At 39.1% G+C, this 17,702-nt stretch overlaps 1 long non-coding RNA gene and 1 pseudogene across 1 annotated transcript in view; one reads left to right on the top strand and one right to left on the bottom strand.

Annotated features, from left to right (window-relative positions):
• Nucleotides 1-17,702, top strand: part of LOC121827604 (uncharacterized) — a 162,722-nt gene that overhangs the window by 45,043 nt on the left and 99,977 nt on the right. The gene's annotated exons all lie outside the window — the stretch shown is intronic.
• On the bottom strand, nt 565-1,008 carry LOC102925080 (small ribosomal subunit protein eS17 pseudogene; annotated as a pseudogene).

Below are 17,702 nucleotides of genomic sequence, written 5' to 3' on the forward strand. Positions count from 1 at the left end.
CACGGAAGATGCACCGTTGCATGGGTAATCTAGCACCCTCTGATTGAATATGAAGCCTCCTCCACAGGAGGCAACCCATTCTGTAAACCTAATCAACCACCCATATCAAAGAAGGTCACAGGTCCAAAGGGGTAACTTAAATTTTAGTTGATTAAATCAAGATAGTATCATTTGTCTTCTAAATATCTGTGTTTATACATGTAGACAACAGGCATTCTCATCCGTATTAGTGAATACAGAGACAGTTGAGTAGCCATGAAGCTTAGAATTAAGTGATAGCTGAGTGCACATTCCTAAACAAGACTTTATACTATGCCCTCTAAGGCTCAGGGAACATCATGGAGGAGGTGACATGAAGAATGAAAAAGCCAGAAGACAGGAGGAGGGGCTACAAAATCACAGTCTCTTGGCACATTATACATATTATAGTCATAAACTTAAAACACCTACAGTTATTTGCATCTGACCGAAAAAGACTGGCCTGAACAATGTCATGGAATCATATCCAGCTTTTAAGGTACTTCCCATTACTACTGACTACCATTTTTTGTTGTTGTTGTTGTTTTCAGGTTTATTGAAAATATGACAGAACAGATTCAAACGGATCCAAGTGGTGTTTTGAAATTCATCCCAACTGTAGTCTGAGTGACCTGCAGTTTAGAGAGGCTCCCGAAGTCCAGAAGCTTCAGCATTTCCTTGGTGTCAGGATCTTCCTCAATGTTCTCCTGATCCAGGACTGAGACCTCAGGAACATAATTATCTCTCCTTTCTCTCTCTTCTTTCTGCAACTTGATAAAGATACCTCTCGCAGGACCTCTCTGAATCCTCTTCATCAGATATGTGTGACATAACCAGCTATCTTGTTGCAGAGTTTCTTGCTGGGGATAATGGCCATCTGCTCACACATGCACTCGTTGGTGTGGAAGTCATTCCATCCAGGCACATGTAGTACTTCTCAATAATGACCTGGGCCACCTTCTTCACAGTCTTGGTGTGAATGAGGCCCATGTTGATGGGTCACTGCAGCATGAATCTTAAAAGGTCTTATTAATAAAAGCAAACCCAGTGCCAGTTATTGGGGTGAATGCTGGAAGATCAGAGAAGCAGAACCAGCCATAGCTAACTTCACCTTGCCAATTCCTCAGCTGATCTCATTTCCTCAAACTGGAAGCCTCTATGTCTTCATCCATATGGATCTCATCTAAACTGCTGCTCAAAAGGCTAAAAGCTTAACAGACTCTAGTTCCTGGTTTTCATGACTTATATACCTTTCTGCTTTCTGCTATCACTTTCTGAGATTAAAGGTGTGTTTCCATGCATGGGTGTTTCCAGTGTGGCTTTGAACTCACAGAGATTCAGATAGACCTCTGCCTCTAGAATGCTAGGGTTAAAGGTGTGTGAGTGCCACCATTTTCTGGCCTCTATATCTATCTAGCAGCTGTTTTGTTCTCTGACCCCAGATAAGTTTATTAAGGTACACAATATATTAGGGGACACAATATTACCACAGGTCCTGGTAAAAGAGCTGATTACCAATTTTTAATAAATCCTGGAAGAGAAGAAATTATTGTCCGTGGCTGTATACCACTTCTGAGCCCATCAGGATCCAATGGGTAGCTCCAAGTGCATAGTCAAACAACCCTGAATAAACTCATTTTATCACAGAATAAAACACAAAGAGACACTGGGCAGTGGTAGCGCATGCCTTTAATCCCAGCACTTGAGAGGCAGAGCCAGGATCTCTGTGAGTTCCAGGCCAGCCTGGGCTACCAAGTGAGTTCCAAGAAAGGCACGAAGCTGTACAGAGAAACCCTGTCTCCCAAAACAAACAAAACAAAACAAAAAAACACAGAGACATGAATGTGAGAAAGCAATATAAAGTGAGGAGGATGGGTAGACAAGGGAAGAAAAGAGAGTCTGAGTGGAACAGATTAAAAGGGCGTGAGAATAATCAGAATATAGATACATGTAGATAACATAGTACATGTAGACAATTTTCAAAGTTGATATTTAATTAATAAAAAGAGAGACCAATTAAAGAAATGTTTGGTTGTTGAAAAAACAAAGTGCTTTGGTAAAAAAGTTAGTTAATAAATAAAACTTAGCAAATAAATGACAAAATACATTTTGGTCTACACAAAAAGTGACTGTGATAGAAATCACAGTAGATGATTTGTCTTGCATTTAGGTATCCATTTCAATTGGAAGTAGAGTTTTACTTCTTGAAAGTTTTCTGGAATGTTAATTTTTTTACATATCAAGTGTACTTCTCTACATATATTTTATATCAACTTTTCTCTTCATCTATTTGTTAGGTTGATAACTGTTTTATAGGTGCTCTCCATTGGCCAAGGTCATAGCTGCATTAGGTGTGTACAGAAGGTGTGAGAGGTCGGCCTCCATAGTAGTGTTATTTTATCTTTCTGCATGCAGAGGAAGTGTAAATATTCTGTAACTGCCAACCCTAATATTTAGCAGTTGGCTGAATTCAAATCATGTCTTAAGTTTGAAAATGATGATGAAAAGCAATCAGTTATCAAATCACTGTAAAACCCTCAGGACTTATTATTCAAAGGAAGGGAGGAAAAATAACACATGGATAACCATTGCCATTTCCTTAAAAAAGAAAAGCTTTGAAATATGTTTAAAAATATTTTATGAGGTCACAGTAAAAAAAAAAAAGTAATTGGAAGAAAAATTCTGCTTGTCTAAGCGAAGAGCACATTTGTAGTGGTAGGGTAAATGTTTTATCGATTGGGAAGCTGGGAAACTCAAGTCATTACTCACCACCAGCTAAAGAATAATTGCTAATGCTCTGGCAGAAAGATTAAAAACAGTTTCTGGAAGTATTCTTTACAGTGATCAATGGTGTATCATCCCAGGCCATTGGCTCTTCAATAACATTTCCCCTTTTGGGATACAATCAATTTTTATAATATGATTCATTTGCCAGCGGGCATTCGTTCCTCGTGCGATGAAAAGGCATTCATGCATCTTAGATTGTTGAAAGCAATCTTATGCAGCAAAGGCCAGGGTGTGGACAGAAGACCCACTTGAATCCATTTCTATTTTAAATAGCTTTAGAAATAATCTCTACTCAGGAAGGGGGAGGAGGAAGTGGGCAGTTGCTAGCTTCTTTATTGTTGCTTTGTTAATCTTTCAAGATTGTATTTAGCACACTGACAGCAGTTGTGAACATCCTAACACAGGGATATTGACTGAGAGTGTTATGCCAGCTTTACTCATATGCTACCACGAGCTCAACTCATTTGTACTACCAAAGGACTGATAAGCCAAAGCTGCCCACAGTTCTCTAGGTCCCAGCATTCTTTGGCAGAACTCAGCTTTGCTTCACTGCTCCAGACCATGTTAACACATTCCAGCTTTAATAAACAACAGCTTCAATCATGAGATATACCCATTCTAATACTTCTCCCACAAGAACGCATTCTGAATACCTGGAGCTTTGATACCTTAAGCTCAGGCTTGTTATTGCACACATGATGAGAGAAACCCTAGCCCTGTTGCTTGCCAAATTGGTTAAGAGTGAGGAGGAGTAAGAAAAGGAGAAGCAGTAGGATGAATAATAGGAAGAGGAGAGGGAGGATGAAGAGAAGTTTCTGGAACAGGATGAGGAGGAAGAAAGGAAGAAGGAATAGGAGCAGGGGGCATGAAGAAAGCAGAGGAGGAAGAGAAGGAGGGTTAAGAGGAGGAAAGGAGAAAGGAGGAAAAGGAGGAGAAGAAGGTGAAGAAAAAGAAGAAGGAGGAGGAGAAGCAGAAGAAGGAGAAGGAGAAGAAAACAAAGCCAAGTTCACAAAGTAATAAAAGTGGTCCCCCCTCCCCCGCGAGCTCAAGTTTGTTTCCTTCCAAGGAGGCAGAGATAGGTGTATTTCTGAGTTCAAGATTAGCCTGGTGGACAGAGCAAGTTCCAGGACAGCCAGGGCTACACAGAGAAAACCTGTCTCAAAAAAAAATTGTGAAATAGGTTGTTCAACATCACAGAGCCAAAGCTGGAATTTTATTTCAGGGTTTAAACAATGTTTTTATGAGATTGCAGAGAACTCAATCTACTTTCTGCCTAATCCAAACTTTTCCTCAAAATCTGTCTCATGTCTTATAAAATAGAAACAACAAATTAAAATGGAAACTTGGCTTAGAGTGGTTACTTTTCAATGAACTCATTTTGCAACTGTGATATTATGCCCTATGTAGGTGTCTGATAAGTCTGATTTCCCTAAAACATTTTTTCACACTCATTGACTGCATTTCATTGTTGCATGTACATCCTGTAGTTATTTAATGAAACACAATATTATTCTTTCTATCTCTCTTTTGACTTCAAAGGGAAAATGCTAATCATAATTAAAGTGAAGACTAAAAGAAAATGTATCTATTTTGCTTTAAAGATTTCATTTTGTTTTTAAAATTGATACTTATACACATTAGGTATGTTACTGTGGTATTACTTTTCCTGAAATAAATGTTAAGTGGTCTTTCTTGTAATCAAAAAGTTAAATTTTTGGATGTTTACTTTGTTCTAGACATCAAGTAAAAGGCAATTTTTTAGAAGATGTGTGTGTATAATGACTAGGCTATTTACTTGTCTGTCACATGAGTTTTATGAACTGGAACTGAAATGTGGTGGGAAAGTACTATTACCTTCTTTCCTTGCTCTGTAATCATGCTATAAAGCTGAAAAGTGAACACTAACTACCATCACAGAACTGGGTCTCTAGACACTGAGTGGATTTTCTTAGCTACCTTGCTTTATTTTCTGCTCATAATTATAAACATTTGCAAATTCTTAAGTGTGCATTTCTATACCTGTAATTCAAGCCTTTTCCAAATCTACACCCAATGAACCTACTTGCCCAGGGTATTATTCAGCAACTGATGCTTGAATCTTAAGTGCCTACCTTTATGCTTTTTGTGATATTTGGCCTCGTGTCTTTCCTCCTTTGTAATTTTATTTTAATGTTGAAAGAAATCACAGTCTAATTTGAAATGTCCAGAATTTACCTTTTCATCCTCTAAGCTTTTGTTTCAACTTGCTTTATACTGCCAAAAGAGTGCTTTTTATTTCCATGTTATAATCATATAGCTGTCTCATAGGCTTTATTATATATTTGCATTTGTCTTGGTGTGTAGAACCATTCAAGATTCATAACAGGTACTATATTTGCTAAATTAATGAAATATATATATGTATATATATATATATACATATATATATGTTAGCAGATATTTTATTAGGAAAATTGTTTCAAACATTTTTCTAGATGTATACATCTTTCTGTAAGAACACTATCAAATTGTTTTAGTTTTAACCAAGTTAATTTCAGTCAGACCTTGGTCTTTGGGAACAATGTCATTTTTCTAAGGTTTTAGGAAAAGCAAAAATTCTGTTTTTACAGTTCTGGCTTCTGACATGACAATTTAGCATAGACATATCTGGTTTCCCTGGAGACCACTCTCAGCTGCATATCGATGTCTTCTCCTTTGTCCTCATGAGGACTTCACTCTGTTCTTGTGTATCCCTGGTGTCTCTCTTCTAAGAGTCACAGTTGAGCTTGACTAAAGCTTTATGTAATGAGATTACTGTAACTTGGCTATCTTTTACAGCTTCTGACTTCAAACATACTGACATTCAGAGACACTAACTAGGCTTAGGTGTTAAACATATAGATTAGAGGAAGTGAAATGTGACTTTTGTAAAAAGACATAAAATAATCCGTTATGATGAACTGATTATTGAGTCTTAAGAATGAATAATTATCATGCAACCAATTGAATTCCTTTTAATGTTTTTAAAGGATGGTCATTGTGTTGACAACTTTTATGTCAGCTTGACACAAGTTATAGTCAACTAAGTGGAAGGGACTTTGTGTTGTACGAATTCTCAATGGTATTATAATAAAAACCAAGAGCCATATATCAGAGTGAAAGTTGAAAGACCAGAGAAGCAGAGCAAGCCACAGCCACCACCTTTTACCTCACAAATTTCTGAGCCTGAAAGAGCCTGAGTTCCTGTCTCCTTCTGCCTTATATTCCTTTCTCTGCCCAGTCACTTCCTTCTGACCTCTGTGGCTAACTCTGTGGCTGACTTTGTCCTCTGATCTTCAAGCAAGTTTTATTTCTTAGATTACAAACAATGTATCATCACAACCTTGATTGAGAAAATACCTCTGTAATATCAGGCTATAGCCAAATTTGTAGAATGTACAGAGTCGAACATTTTATTAGTGATTGATATAAGAGGGTGCAGAATATTGTAAGTGGCACCACCACTGGGCTGATGTTTCTGGGTTATATAAGATAGCAGGCTAGGCAAGCCATGAGGTGAAAGTCAGTAAACAGCACTCTTCCTTGGCTTCTCCATAAGCTCCTGCATCCAGGTTACTTCCCTGTTTGTGTTCCTGTCTTGACTTACTTTGATGATGAACATTGAAGTAAACCATTTTCTCTCCAAGTTGCTTTGGTCATAGTGTTTCATCACATCAGTAATAACATTAACTTAGATAGATGGCCACCTTGACAATGATTTCTTTTTTTTTTTTTTTTTTTTTTTTTTTTTGGTTTTTCGAGACAGGTTTTCTCTGTGTAGCTTTGTGCCTTTCCTGGAACTCACTTTGGAGACCAGGCTGGCCTTGAACTCACAGAGATCTGCCTCCCGAGTGCTGGGATTAAAGGCGTGTGCCACCAACGCCTGGCGACAATGATTTTGTTAGCAGATTTACAAATGTATGGATAGTATAGTAAACAGTAAAAGTCTAAGGTGATTTCAATTACAGAGAAATTCTTCAAGTCCAAGCCAGGGCAGTCTCAAGGTACAGAATGAGTAAGGTAGAGTATAAAATTTTCCTTCTATGATACAAGTGTAAGAGAGTCTGAAGAGCTCCTAGGCTAGCATATTGTTGATGCTCTCAATGAAGTAGAAAAGAGATAAAAGATATTTAAGACAATATTTAAGCTCGAGGTATGCTGGGAGTGTTCAAAACAGGGGAAATTTGTAATATACTGTCTGAAAATTTATACCTTCCCTAGCACAAGTAATGAACCATGAACTATGCATGTAACTTTGGAATGAGTATTTCTCATTATGTAGCAAGAGAAGACAGTAGCCATTTATTTCCCCAGTTGCCATCCTAGCTTGCCTTTGACTAGCAAGGCCTTAATATTAGTGCTTACCTCTAGGAATGTCAAGGAAGTTGTCTCCCCATGATGCAGTCTTATGAACTCTCCACTTATACTTCAGGTTTTCTTTTGTTTGTGATTATCCCGGTACTAAGCACCATTGCTGTTATTACAATAATATCACTTTGTTGAATGATTCTAAACTGGTAAATGGAGAAAAGGAGAAAACTTGCATATAACATTCATCTAACCTCTGGTAAGCACACAGAAAGCTGCTAAGGGTCACTGTATCAGAGATATAACTGACCCTCTAAATGATAATGGATTGAGCCACCATCCTTGTGTGTGTGTGTGTGTGTGTGTGTGTGTGTGTGTGTGTGTGTGTTTGTGTGTGTGATGTCTTTATTTATTTGATTTTTATTTTATTTTTTTATTCTTTTTTTTCTTTTCATTTTTCTTTATTAAGAAATTTTCTACTCACTCTATATACCACCCACAGATCCCATTTCCTTCCTCCTCCCATCCCCCAGGCCTCCCTCCCAAGCCACCCCACATCCCCCACCTTCCCCAAATCAAGGTCTCCCATAGGGAGTCAGCAGAGCCTGGCACATTGAGCCTAGGCAGGTCCAAGTTCCTCCCCACTGCACTAAGGCTGCACAGGGTGTCACACCACTGGCACTGGGTTCCTAAAAGCCTGCCCATGCATCAAGGATGGATCCCTATTCCCCTGTGTGGGTGCCCCCCCCCAAACAGTTCTAGCCAACAACTGTCTTTTGTATCCAGAGGGCCTAGTCCAGTCCCATGGGGGCTCCACAGCTACTGGTCTACAGTTCATGAGCTTCCACCAGTGTGGCCAGTCATCTCTGCGTGTCTTCCTATCATGATCTCGACGTCCCCCACCTGCAGAATCCCTGCTCTCTCATCGACTGGAGTTCCAGAGCTCAGCCTGGTGCCTGGCCATGGATTTCTGCATCTGCCTCCATCAGTCACTGGACAAGGGCTCTATGATGGTGGTTAGATTATTCACTACACCAGGCACCAGAGTAGACCAGTCCAGTCACCCTCTAGACCACTGCCAGCATTCCCAGGTGAGGTCATTCTTGTGTATTCCTGAGAGCCTCCTTGGTACTCTGCCTCTTCCTATTCCCAAGATGTCCTTATCTATCATGGTATCTCCCTCTCTGCCCTCTCATTCTGTCCCTGTTCCAGCTCGACCCTCCCATTTCCCTATGTTCTCATCCCTGACTCCTCGCCATCCATTTCCCCCAACTCCCAGTCTGCTCATGTAGATCTCATCCACTTCTCTTTTGCTGGGCCATTCATGTGTCGCTCCTAGGGTCTTTCCCTGTTAGCTAGCCTCTCTGGAGCTGTGGGCTGCAGTCTGGCCATCCCTTCACTCACATCTAGTATCCACTTATGAGTGAGTACATACTGGTTTTTTCCTTCTGAGTCTGGGATACCTCACTCAGGATCATATTTTCTAGTTCCATCCGTTTTCCTGCAAATTTCAAGATATCATTGTTTTTTACTGCTGAGTAGTACTCCATTGTGTATATGTGCCACATTTTCTTTATCCATTCTTCAGTTGAAGGGTATCTAGGTTGCTTCTAGGTTCTTGCTATTATGAATAATGCTGACATGAATGCAGCTGAGCATGTGTCCTTGTGTAAGACTGAGCATACCTTGGGTATGTATATGCCAAGAGTGGTATAGCTGGGTCTTGAGGAAGACTTATTCTCAATTTTCTGAAAAACCACCATACTGATTTCCAGAGTGGCTATATAAGTTTGAATTCCCACCAATAGTGGAGGAGTAATTCCCCTTGCTCCACATCCTCTCCAACATAAGCTGTCTTCAGTGTTTTTTATCTTAGCCATTCTGACAGGTGTAAGATGGTATCTCAGAGTTGTTTTGATTTTCATTTCTCTAATGACTAAGGATGTTGAGTAATTCCTTAAATGTCTTTCAGCCATTTGAGATTCTTCTGTTGAGAATTCTCTGTTAAGCTCTGTAGTCCATTTTTTAAATTGGATTATTCAGTATTTTAAAGTCTAGCTTTTTGAGTTCTTTATATATTTTAGAGATCAGCTCTCTGTCAGATATGGGGTTGGTGAAGATCTTTTCCCATTCTATAGGCTGTTGTTTTGTCTTGGTGACCATGTCCTTTGCTCTACAAAAGCTTCTCAGTTTCTGGAGGTTGCATTTATTAATTGTTGCTCTCAGTGTCTGTGCTACTGGTGCTATATTTAGGATGTGAGCCACCATCCTTCATCACATGTGAAACAACATGGGCAATTCACTGAAAAAAGGAATGATGGCTACGGAGCAATTAAAAAAAAAACAGAAACCATTAGACATTATATAATAATAAGCATCATTAAGGAGTTATGTTAATGAAATATTTTTAAGTGGGTTAGATGAAAGAGATCATAAAAGGAAAGGTATTGAGAAAAAAAGGGGAGAAAATAAGCAAGGGAAAGGAAAGGGGAATCTGAAGATTGCTGTTGGAAATATTCTTCTAGATATTCAGAAATGTGTTGCCTTGAGACACACATGGCCAATATAAAAATAATACTCTATGCAATACTTTAAATTGAAACACAATATTTGTTTTAATGAAGGATGGGTAGGTAGAAGTAGATAGTGTGTGTGTGTGTGTGTGTGTGTGTGTGTGTGTGTGTGTGTGTGTGTGAGAGAGAGAGAGAGAGAGAGAGAGAGAGAGAGAGAGAGAGAGAGAGAGAGATCAAGGAGATGGAGCATGTTACCACTGTGAGAGGAGAGCAGAATCAATATTTAAAGGAGAATATTGTATAGGACTAGAATCAAAAGCTGACTGTGGTCACTTGAATGAAAATGGCCCCTATCAACTCACAGGGAATGCCACTATTAGGAGGTGTGGCCTTGTTGGAGTAATTGTGTCACTTTGGATGGGGTTTGAAGCTTCAGAAATACAGGCCAAGGCCAGTGGCTTATTGTCTTTTTCTGCTTGCTACAGGTTGGGATGTAGAACACTCAAAACCTATCCAGCAGCACCATATCAGCCTGAACACCCCCATGCTTACTAATATGATGACAATGGACTAAAACTCTGATTGCAATCCAGCTCCAATTAAAAGCTTTCCTTTATAAGAGTTGCCATGGTCATCGTATCTCCTCACAGCAATAAACATACAGAGTGAATGACAGAGAAGGTGGGAGACAGAGAATGTTATTGAGAAGGAGTGAGCTATAACTCCCAAAGCCCATTCCCTAAATGGTCCACTGCATCCAGCTGGGTTTTCTATCTAAAGGTTCCATAATTCAGCATCATGACCTACAGACCAATGTCCACAAACATGAGGTTGTGGGAGATACTTCAAACTCTTTATATTTTCTGTATACATATCCACTTTAGTTATCCCTGTTAAGTGAATACCATAAATGAAAATACCTGCTCACTTTCAAAATAATGATGATTGAAACTAATTGTCTTCCTGAAGCTCCAGGAATGTTAGTACTTCATTTGTTCTTCTGGTATTGACTTTCCTCTTAAGATTGTATCCCTGGGGCGAGAAACCACAAGCCCATTGACTTGTATAACCTCATTCCACACATAAGAGTAAGGACGTCTGTTTGCATGACTATGTTTATTAGAAGTAGAAAAAAGAACTAAGGTTCTATTCCAAATATCAAAGATACTACAGCAAGAAAAGAAGGTCAAGCTAAGAGGTTCCCATCTCTTAGATGTTTCATCCTGCAATTGAATCAGCTGTTAGTCCAATGCTCAGTTAATATGTCTTCTTTACCACAGATATTTGATTGGTTTGCTTGTTGATATGAATACCCAAGCTTATTACTAGTTTTCCTCTGCTCATTTCTTTAATTTATGCACCACTTTGACAGCTATCTGAAAACTCAACAGCCTCTGTAGCAGAAAGCTATCTTCATTCTATCATTAACTAGAGAATCTGCATAAAATTCTGACATGACTTTGACATTTTAAAAATTATATATTCAAGTAATGAAGATGTTTTGTACCTGATTTGTCTTCTGCATGCCACAATATAGAAAATACCTAATGTATTTTAGAATGTTGGAGTAGATAAATTAATTTCATCCAAGTTAACCATTGTTGAATGGCTTAATTAGTTCTGGTTAAATATATTTTATTGATTATTCACAGCTTTGATAATGGTTTTTTACAACAGTTTAGTGTAAATAGGCACATAAGTATGTACTATAAGCTGTACTATAAGCAGAGCAATTTACAAATCTATAATCACATGTTTTTATGAAGCACCATTTTATACTGTTTTCAACATATCCTGTAATATCACTTTTTAGAAAAGGCATACTTGGAAATTCCTTGAATTTTTTCTTATTTTATTTTATTTTATTTTCTCCCTTTCATGAAAAATAGATTCTTTTTTCATACAATATATCCTGATTACAGATTCTCCTCCCTCTACTCCTTCCAGTTGCTTCCTACCTCCTCTCCCATCAGGATCTACTCCCTTTTTGTCTCTTATTAGAGAAGAACAGGTTTCTAAGAGGTAACAACAAAACATAATAAAATAATTATTGAGTAATCATATGCCTTTCTGCTCCTATTAAATTTCTTTCCCCTCAAACTTTGCCGAGTCCTATAGGTAGGATTGGTCCAATCTATCAATTGCTTTCTCCTAATCCCCCTTCTCTTTGAATGCTCATTTTAATTGCTTATACATCTTATGTTCTTTTTGTAATTGTAACCACAGCAACTCTATTTATCTCAACAAGGCAAGGTCTTTTGTTCAAAAAAGGGTGAAGCATGGCTATGGTAGTGGTTGCAAAGTATCCAACCTTATACTTTTGTTGTAGTAACACACTCATTTGAAAACCAAAGAATTAATTTAAAGTCAGAGCCAGTTGATAATGAAGGGATAAGGACAAGACAGAGTCAAAACTTCACTAGCAGAGTACATGTGAATAAGAAATAGGCTCTGGCACTGGAATTTGAGTTTATGAGAAAATAATGTGACACCAGCTCCCAGAAAAGAACACCTAATGGGCTGCTTCCCATGCTGGAAATGATGGAGAGAGTGAATAGTCTTGGAACCACAGCTTCATAATTAAAAGTTCTATCATAATTTATTAATTGGAAACAATAATATTTAGTTCATACCATCCTCAAAATGTGACATGTAATAAATGCTATAGCATCTATAAATCGCTCAGAAAAAAATCACAAATCCAAAAAAATGGCATATAAATTACTGTAGTGTTTTGGAAACACTTTCCAAAATGTACTAAAAGGAAAGTTCATTTCATGCTTTGTTACTAGTTGCTACACAAAAATAGTAATTTTGTCACATTATTTATAAAATGTGATATTAAATAATTTTAAATTCTCTTAAGTAGGTTTCATCATTTTATGCTAAATTGAAATATATTACCCAGCTTATTAAGGTGCCATTTCTGTTACATTATATGAATCACTATTGGTCATGGTTAATCACCTGATGGAAGCCAAACAATTCACATTTTCAAGCACTGATTGAATGAGATCACTGAGGTGAAGTTGAGATCCAATCTACTAAGATTGTAATCCTCCAAGATGAGGGTTTGGGATGTAGTAGCACACAGAAAGGAGATCACGTGAAGATAGGGCAGATGGCAATACATAAACCAAAGAGATGATCCCAGCCCGAACAACTCTGTAACACCTTCAACATACAATTTTGGCTTCTGAAACTCTGGGAAACCTAACTGCGATTCTTTACCATCTGTCTGTAACACATTAATCTAGCAGTCCTCACAAATAATAGAAGCAATATACATGAAGTGAAAAAGATGAAACCATAATTATATCAATATCCAACTTTTAGTGAAATAATTAGTGTAGAAAATTCAGTAACAATATAGGAAATTTAAATAATGGTGTCAATCACCTAGATGTAACTATAATATATAGCAACATGTTATTGTAATTATTTTATAATAACAGACTGGAGTTTAAAAGCAATATGTAACCAGAACATACTTGGATACATATTGCTAATAAGTCCACTTAAAGTATTCTTCAGGATATGGCACTTCTTGGTTGATCAAACAAATATTATTGCACTTCAAAAGTTAAATCTTAAAAACATTCCCTGATCACCACAAAATTAAATAAAAAGTAAAGAAATAAGGATGATAGGAAAGTCTCTGGTATTTTCCAGGAAAATTAGGAAATGTTTTGAGCTAACTGATAATAAAATTATGATGAAAAAGTGAATATGACTAATTATTTTTAAGCAAATTCCTACATTAGAGTTTATTAAGGAGCCAAGTTCAACAATCTAAGCTTCTACTTTAAGAACTTAGTTTCAAAAACAAATTAAATTAAGAAAGAAATGATGAAACATGAAAAAACAGAATTGAAAGCAATTATAAAAGAGAAAATCAATAAAAAAAAATCTAGTTTATTTACAAGTTCCTAAACAAAAGAAAAATATTTTTTTCTCATTTTATTAGATTTTCCAAGTTTAGTGAGTATATTTTAATATAGTGAAACAAACTAAAAGACTCAAATGATGAAGAAATAGCATAGGTGTGATCCCTGTGGAATTATGCACATTCATTTTCTAGGGATTGAATGGGAATGCCCAAAGCACTTATACATACATAGTTTTGCAACTGACATCAAGTGAATTCATTTGATAAAAAATTTGACAAAATATGTGCCAAGGTTTCCAGAGGTCACAGGACAGAATCCACTAACAAGAGTCTTATTAAGATAACAGAGAGAAACAGGTGTGCTCAGGCCTGTGGAAAGACACATGCATAAGGAGGGAAGCCAGGAATATGGCACCAGCTTACAAAGGCTGGGCTGTGTAGATCACATGGTTGTGTAAAGTGTGCAGCCATGCAAAGCCACGGGGGCCTGGTCATGAAAGATGTTTTAACCTGGAAATGGCTATTTTGACTGTAAATGGCTAGGTGGAAGTATATAGGTCTGCTGGACATGTGCAACCATGCCCAACCATTGGGGCATGTTGTGAATCTATCATCCCTGACTCTTGTTTTTCTAAAAAAAAAAAGAAAAATGGCAGTTGAGTGGGTATGGGGAGTCGTTTCTCTCAAAGACTGCTTCCGGCTAAATAATGGGCATCGGTTGGCTCTTGGGGAAAATGGGAAGGGTAGGTTGTGAAGTCCTGGGATGATGATGGGGGTCCTGGAATGAAGTTCTGTTGTCCCCTTGTTCTGCAGCTGTCCATTCTTCATGGTGTGGCTGGGAACCTTTTGTCTGACAAGGTACTGGTGACATAGAAAAAGTTTAGAGAAAAAAGAATCATTATTATTTTATTTCTGGAGTTGACTTTTATCTGAGGTAGATCTGGCCTGCCCAGGTGGAGACATGTGACATTTATCTGAGATAGATCTGGCCTTAGTACTCTGCTTAATTTTTACCTGAGACAAGCCTTATTAGAGGTAGTTTATTTAAGGCACCTGTTTCCTTCATTAGTTTAGCATTTAGGAAACGCAGGTGATCAGCTGCTGAGTATTGAACAATGATAGACTGTTGTATTACATTTTTCCTTACCATCTGGATATTTCTGATGGTCCTTTTTGCCTCCAGCTCTGTGTGGCCCTAGTTGGAAAAGGAAGGGGTGATACCTTATTCCTCTGGAATTGGTGACAAGGCAGTCGATCCTGATGTCCTCTGGAGTTTGAGAGTATAAGGCCCTGTTTGTTTTACTGTATATGAAGAGAGATTTTTCTGGGATGGAGGTGAAATAAAAGGTTTTAGATGAGACAGGTGGACCCAGTGAGGAAAGCCCTCGAGTTTAGCAGCTGTAGGAGTCACAAGAATTACCTTGAAGGGTGCCTGCCACTTAGGGGAAAGGGATGAAGGGCACTGGCCTGGAGGAAAGAGAAGAACCTGGTCCCCAATGTGGAATGGAAGTGAACAATTATTGTCATACGGCTGAGGTAATGAACAGTCTGCGTAGGTCCATAGGATAGACCTTAGGTGACATAAAAGGGGAGTTAACAGGCTATCTGGAACAGTTGGATGGTTGGATAAAAGACCTGGTGTTAGAACTGGCCTTCCAAACATTAGTTCAAATGGAGAAATTGAAAGAGGCTTTTTAGGAAGAGCCCTGAGCCTGAGAAGACCTAGAAGCAATAATCTTACCCAGTCGAGGTGAAGTTCCTGTGATATCTTAGTAAGAATAGTTTTTAAAGACCAGTTGGTACACTCCAACTTTCCTGAGGATTGAGGACAGTATGGGATATGAAAATGCCAAGGAATGTTAAAAGCCTTAGCTAGTGTCTGAGAAATCTGACAAGTGAACTCCAGGCCATTGTCAGACTGAAGAGAAGCAGGAACCCCAAACCGAGGAATAAGTTCTCAGAGAAGGAGGTCTGCAACTGTCTGAGCCTGCTTATTAGAAACTGGATATGCCTCTACCCAATTTGAAAATGAGTCCACCATCACGAGGAGATATTTAACTTTCCTGATGGTGGGCATATGGGTAAAATTGAGCTGCCAGTCAGTCCCTGGAAGAGAACCTCTGGCCTGGTGGGTGTGAAAAGGCTGACTCCTGTACTTGGTATTGGTATCTGTTTTTTTGGCAGATCTCACAAGAGACAGTAATAGTTCTTAAGAACTGTAAGTCCTCAGAGGTGGGCTGTAGGTAAGCTTTTACGAATTGAGACAGAGCAAGATTATTAGGATGAAAGAGCTGGTGTAGATAGGAAAAAATTTGTCTAGTGTCAGGAGTTCCCTGTGAGGGTGTAGGCTGTACTGTATGGATTCCCTGTGGTGGATGAGGTGAGACTTGGCCCTGGAGGGCCGCTGTCCCGGCTGCCTGGTCAGCCCAGTTGTTTCCCCTAGAGATGATAGATCTATCGGTCTGAGGAAACTGGCAGTGGACAATTCCTATAGCCTTAGGGAAGTGGGAAGCCTCCAGCGTGGCCATTATTTTGCCTGAGTTAGATATGGATCCCCCTTTTGCTGTGAGAAGGACATGCTCCCTCCAAATAGCAACGTGGGACAGGAGGATATGAAAAGCACATTTGGAGTCTGTGTAAACATTTAGAGATTGCCCCTGTGCCAATTGGAAGGCACGGGTGAGAGCTATCAGCTCAGCCTGTTGGTTAGTGGTGTGTGTGGGTAATGCCTGTGCCTCTATTATCTCAGTTTCTGACACTATAGCATAACCTGCTTTACGGGTCCCTTCATATAAAAAGGAGCTGCCATTTGTGTACCAGGTGTAAGTAGCCTGAAGCAATGTTCCCTCCTGTATGTGTGAAGGGTGAGGTAACAGTTCCTCTAAGGTTTCAGTGCAGGAATAAGAAGAATAGTCAGCATTAGGTTGAGGGAGGAGGCTTGAAATATTAAGAGGTGGACAAGTCCAGAAAGTAAGTGTGCCATCCTCTAGTAATGCCACCTGGAGAGAAAGAACCCAGGAAGGAGGTAAAGTTTGTAAGCCTTTATAAGCTAAGAGATGGGACAGATGAGAAAAGACAGTAATTGCTGACCCAAAGCTTAACTTCTTTGATTCCTGAATAAGGAGATTTGCAGCTGCTAAGACATGGATGCAAGGTGCCCAGCCCTGACTGGTAAGGTATAACTTCTTTGACAGATAGGCTACAGGTGCAAAAGAGGGTCCCAGCTGATGCCCTAGAGTTCCAAAAGCAAATTCCTCCTTCTCTGCTACATAAAGGGAGGAGGGATGGATTAAGTCTGGAAGATGAAGCACTGGAGCCTGAAGAAGAGCCTGTTGGAGCTTTTGGAATGGTTTAGTGACAGGATGGAGGAGGGGCTCATGTGGCAAGCCCTGAGTTGCCTTGTATAAGGGGTGACCAAGGAGAGAAAAAGATGGAACCCAAGACTGTAGGAAGCCAGCTATTCCTAGCTATTCCTAGGAAAGACAGAATCTTCTGTATAGTAGAAGGGACTGTAAGAGATTGGATTAGATACTTTCTGTCTACAGTAATAGCCTTATAGGTTGTAGTAATGGATAGACCCAAATAGGTGACCTGGGGGGTTGACAGCTGAACTTGAGAAGGAGATACCCTGTAACCTCCACTGGATAAGAAATTTAGGAGAGCAGAGGTGTTAGTTTGGCTAACCTATATGGATGGGCTACAGAGTAAAATATAATCTACATACTGTATTAGTTTAGAGCCAGGGAGAGACAGAGAAAGCAGGTCCAAGGCCGAGCCTGACCAAATAGGTGTGGACTGTCTCTGAATCCCTGTGGCAGAACAGTCCAGGTCAGCTGTGTGGACAGGTGAATGTCAGGGTCAGTCCAGGTGAAAGCAAATATATTTTGAGACTAAGGACTGAGAGGAATAGAAAAGAAGGCATCTTTGAGATCTATAAGAGAGGAGTGAGAGGTTCCTGAAGGGATAATGGACAGGAGAGTATAAGGGTTAGGCACTACAGGATGGAGGGGGACCACTGCAGAGTTAATGAGCCGAGGGCTTGAACCAGGCAGTAGGTTCCATTAGACTTTTTAACTGCAAGTATGGGTGTGTTAAAAGGTGAAGAGGTAAGGCAGAGCAGCTTTTTCCTGAGAAGGTCAGAAATGATAGGCTTAAGTCCTCTTAGGCTC

This window comes from Peromyscus maniculatus, chromosome 2 (genome assembly GCF_049852395.1).
Source record: "Peromyscus maniculatus bairdii isolate BWxNUB_F1_BW_parent chromosome 2, HU_Pman_BW_mat_3.1, whole genome shotgun sequence".
Lineage (NCBI taxonomy): Eukaryota > Metazoa > Chordata > Mammalia > Rodentia > Cricetidae > Peromyscus > Peromyscus maniculatus.